This window comes from Syzygium oleosum, unplaced genomic scaffold (genome assembly GCF_021117445.2).
Source record: "Syzygium oleosum isolate NSW1041296 unplaced genomic scaffold, Sole_v2.1 Sole_v2.09, whole genome shotgun sequence".
Taxonomy (NCBI): Eukaryota; Viridiplantae; Streptophyta; class Magnoliopsida; order Myrtales; family Myrtaceae; genus Syzygium; species Syzygium oleosum.
The window spans coordinates 478255-483771 of record NW_026607493.1 but is presented as its reverse complement, the minus strand read 5'-3'; positions in this window follow the sequence as shown (position 1 = coordinate 483771).

Here is a 5517-nt window from a genome sequence, read left to right as displayed (position 1 = left end):
TTGTAGAGGTAGAGGATGAAGCGGAGATATATGGAGAGTGATGACCCAACCGCTTTTTGTATAAGTAGGCGACGAGAGAGACTCCCTTGCATTTAACTACAGGTGTGAGTTAGGGCTCATATGGCTAAATGCACTAAGAAAGCTTAGGCGCTTGATTTGACACTGCCGGAGAAGAGAAGATGGGCGAAAGATCAAGGTTGGCTGGCGAAACGTATTATCAACATTTCTATAAATCTAGTACAAAGAATTAATTACGCAACCACGAGTTCGGCAAATAGCTAGGAATAAACTCTTTAACACGGCTAATTAAAGTAAGGGCCATATGATGTTGGGCCTAATTTCCTAAAAACTCCCCTACTTTCGATTTAGTCTCAATTCTGTCCCGAACGATTTTTTATCTTGGAAAAAACCCCTTAACTTTAGGTCTAGCCTCAAATCTGCCTCGAACTTTTTTTTTATCTTGGAAAAAAATCCCAAACTTTAGATTCAGTCCCAAATCTGCCCCAAATTTTATTTTGTCTAAAAAAATCATCAACTTTCAATTTATTTTCAAATCTACCCTGTGGTCTAGTCCTGACTTGGCGAGGCATTTCCGCATCGATAACAAATTCACATCAACAAGATTCTTCGAGAAAATAATTGGAATTTCCAAATTTATATATAGAAAAATTATGCAAAGTTAAAGTCAATCTAAGAAAGTGTAAGAAGAGACATGACGCACCAGGTTGTGACTATTTCAACTGCTTCTTTGTAGTGCTGACGTGTAGTTTCAAGAGTTTAGTGGGATCTTGGGCATGCTTCATGCGTTTGCCTGGTTGCTTTCGTCATTTTTATTGCGTACAATTAAAAAAATCTGCAATCGATGTCGACGTCAAAGAGATGTGGATGTACATGTGAACCGTCAGATTGAGCAACGTGTGAATTAATTGAAATTTTAACGTTTGCGAATGATGGAGTAAGAAGTTGGCAGTAAAACGCATTCAAGGCTAGATAATTGTGGGTAATTATCGTCTTGCGGATTTTCGATAACCGGAGTGAATTAGTTGATAAGTGCGAATAGAAACCGTCGAGAACGTATCTCAAGTTTGAGCTCGGAAACGAAACATTTCTAATTTAAGTAGGTTTCTTAAGGGTACGTTTGGTTCAACTTTTCCAGGTGGCTTTTGGCTTCTAAAGCCCCTTGAGGAAATGCCGAGGTATTTGGCAATCCGTCCCAAGGGGCTTTTGGCCAAATGCTGGCATTGGGAAAGCTGAAAGCCCAATGCTGGTAGGGATCGACAGAGAAAATATTCGACGAAAGGGCATTAAAGTTCATATTCTTAAGCTATGCACAAGGTGAAAGGAGCTATTGATTGTGGTGCTCGGAATTAAATTCACATTTATTAGCAAAGAAATTATATTTGACGAGTCTTCGTTACTTTTGGGTAGGTGCGATTGTGGCAGTTTTACATGGATATAGATAGTGTTGAGCTCGAGGTGAAGTTGCAACCAGAACTCTAGAGGAGTAGTCGACAGAGATGATGCTTGTGGTGAGGTGGAAATGTGGAGCCAACAGTCACTCTAGCTATCGAGTTTGATAAGGTGCATGTTCGATCTCTGTCGCGCCGCGCTTTTGGGGGTGTTTTCGGGATTTGCGTGCTAAGGAGGTATTTCCGCATAAGGGTCTCTCCCAGACCATACCTCACGTGACAGTGGAAGGTGATTTCTAAATTTGTGATTTTGGAATCGCCACTAATCATTATTGGTAGGTAGACTAGAAACCTAATCGAGGTACGGGAGAAATACCCTGATCCTACGAACCAGAGATTCTGAGTACGAGCACTTGGTTACGTTATTGATCCCAAATTGAGATCCCTAACGCCCTTTCGGTACCTAAGAATGATATAATGTCTAACGTGTCATGCGAATTTCCGAGGCTTACCCACTAATCCTATCCGTTCTAATCGCAGGAAAGACCAAACAGGTATTAAATGCACAATCAACATCAATCAAGTCAATTAATCCTAAGTGGTCTCTAAAACGAAAATCAATCAAAATATCCCAAACCCTAATGAAGCTCTAATAGCTTGTTCATTTCATGATTCACATTTTTTAGGGTTTTAGAGTTTTTTAAGGGTTATAACCCATGAATTTGGAGTTTTCCAAAAATGTCACTTGGACACTTCCGAAAATTCAAATTTCACTTTTTATGGCTGACCACGATGATTTTGGACCATTATGTGAATTGTCAAAATTTTTTATTTTTTTTTTGGAAAAAAATTTTTAAACCGAGAATTGATTTTTTATGGTTTTCCGAAAATTTTTATGAATTTTCCAATTTTTCAAATTTTTTTATTGTTTTTTCTGAATTTTTTTTATTTTTTATTTGTATTTTCTAAATTTTCTAAATTTTTATGAATTTTCCGAATTTTTTGGATTTTTCTGAATTTTCTGAAATTTTTTTTTTGAATTTTTATGAAATTTTCTAATTTTCTGATTTTCTAAAAAAAATCTCTAATTTTTTTATGATTTCTGTCATTTTTTTATTTTTTTAAATTTTTTGATTTTTTTTAATTTTTTTAGAAAATTTTTTTAATTTTCCCGCCGGGGGAAACGAATTGGACCGGCCCGGTTCGGCTTGGCCGAACCGGGCGTCGCCGACGCCGATCGCTGGTCGTCTTCTCCGGCGAGACCAGGGCAAAAAAAACAACGCCGTTTTGGAGTATTTTCATTGAGGCATTTTTACAAACAGTTGGTGGGTACTGTTTCGCATTTAACGTTCTCGAGGTCACCGGTTCGGGCTCGTCGCCGACGAGCCTTCGGCGACCTTTTGACCATTTCGATTGCACCACGATGAAGTCCATGTGTTCGAGTATTAATCTAGTCCAATCAAATCACCGCCGGACGTTCGCCGACCGGCGAAAAACCGATTGGAAAATACTAACATAACACTAACCTAAACAAGATTTTCCAGAACACTAATCCTAACACTAGCCGCCCTAGCCGTCTAAATCGGTTCCGACTATCAAAACATCAAACAAGGTCAGGGAAACTAACTTGAATGGCCTTACGGCCATGGCAATGCTCCGGCGAGGCTTCGGGTTTTCCGGCGAGAGGGTTTAATGCACGGCCGACTCGGTTTGTACATTTTTAACCATTCAAAGTGCAAACAAGCATACAAAAAGTGATTAGAACAAGGTTTAGGCATCAATGTAACAAAATCAAGAGGAAATATGCACGAGCAAACCTAAAACCTATTCTGGAAAATTTTACAAAAAATTGACCCTGAGTCGATTTTACCTGCTTCGTCCGATGATTAAATAAAATTGTTGAAGTGATCCGTGCTCCAAGGATCGTTCCCTGACACTTGATCTTCCTCCTGGTGCTCTTGGATTCGCCGGAACAGGTCTGGATTGGCCGAAAAACTTCCGGTTTCAAGTCTTCACGGTCAGACTTTCCCGACTGGAACGGAGAGGGGAGGTCACGATCAACTCACCATTCGCCGGCGCTCCGCCGTCTAGGGCGGTGCCCCGCCGTTTAGGACGGCGCCGGACACTCGTGGGAGGACCTACAACCCTCTCTCTCTAATTCTCTCTCTTCGGTTTGACTCCGTTTTGTCTCCTCTCTCTCTCTGGAATTTCAGCGAACACCTTCCTTCCTCTCCTTTAGTTTTTTTCCATTTTTGTTCTGCGATTTTTCCTGCTCAATATTGGTTGGAACCGACTTCTGATCGGTTCGATCAGTTACTTGGTGCCAGCTGGATGTTTTCCAACTGGCCAAATTGATTTTCACGTGCCAAAATATCTGGAAATGATCGATGAAGTCTCAAGTTTGATTCGGTTTTTCTGGGTTTAGTGTGCTATGACTAAGTCGGGCGAAGAAGGTGAGTAATCCGGGTCGGGTTGGGTTGACCCGACATACCCGGATTGACCTAAATTCTCAAATTTGACCCGATTTTGACCCAATTTTCTAAATTTAAACCCAAAATTGAATTTCCCATCATATTCCGAACCCAAATGTATAATTTGCCCCAATTTTTATTATAATTGTGTCCAAGATTATCTCATTTTTATATTCGGGTTAATAGGGTTTTGTTCAATTTGATGTCCTAATGACCTGATTAGGAAAAATTGATGCCAAAATTGAATTACCCACACCTGATTAACCCTAGAAATGATGGTCTCACATTTCGACAATTTCATATTGGGCACGATTCCCAATTTGGGTTCAAAATTTTTAATTTTCAATCAAATTTTCGGGATTTTTTATTTTTATGTCAAATTGTGCAATTGGACCGACCATTATGCAATTCAAGGTCCCAGAATCAATTGTTGTGAAGACACTATGACTTAAAAATGACTAGAAAAAATTTAATTGCATTTTTGGTTCAATTTGGATTTAATTTTGCCCAATTTTGGGAAAAACATATACCCGATTGAGATTTTTCAAAATTGACAAGGTATTTATTTTTCTTGATTTTCTCGCCTATTTTGACTAAAAGAATTTAAGGAAAAATGCTAAAAAATTATTTTTTGGTTTAGAAATAGGTTTCTAGGCTTGGCCAAGATTTCTGGTCCTAATTTTGAAATTTTTAAAATTCTTTGAAAATATGAAAAAAAAATGAGCTAAAAATTAGGTGTCAACAGCTGCCCCTCTTTGAGATTGGCTCGTTAGAGGTTGATCTCAAAGACAAGGTGGCACCTAAATTTTTAGTCGACTCACTAAACAAGATAAGATGGAAATTTCACAACAACTGATTAGGGTTCTTGCTTTTGAAATTCGTGATCTAATCCAACAGTTCTCTTTTCAGAACACATTTTGAAAGGTTCTTAATGATTGAGGGAGAGAAACTTACCTATTTGTGAGAGTTTCTTTGTTGCTCATCCAAGGGCATGAATTGATGGTGGTGATGATTATGATGGTTATTCGGATTTCGTGGTTTAAGGACAAACTCACGAACCATAAACGCCTGAGGTTCTTCGCCTGAAAACTTGAATTTGCCTAATGGTTCTTCACCAGTAGAACTTTGGATTTGCCTTAGGGCTCATCGCCTGTAGGACTTTGAATTTGCCTAGGGGCTCCTCACTTGTAGGACTTTGAAATTGCCTAGCTCTTTGCCAATAGGACTTGGATTTTGGAGACTTGCCATGTAGTTCCTCACCCGTAGGATTTTGGAAATTGCCTAAAGGCTCTTTGCCAATAGGACTTGGATTTTGGAGACTTGCTATGTAGTTCCTCACCCATAAGATTTTGGAAATTGCCTAAAGGCCCCTTGCCAATAGGACTTGGATTTTGCCTAGTGGTTCCCCACTAGTAGGACCTTAGGAAGACTTCAAACAATGAATGCCTTAACCGTGAGTTTTGTGATTTTGAGGTTTCACTAACCTTTGTATGGTTTTTTAGTTGACCAAAAACTATTTTGAAAAGTAGTTTTGAAATTGACCAAAACTGTTTGAAATGTGGTTTTTTCTTTAGATTACCACAAACTGTTTGAAAATTTGGTTTTAAGTTGACCAAAAACTTTTTGAAACCTGATTT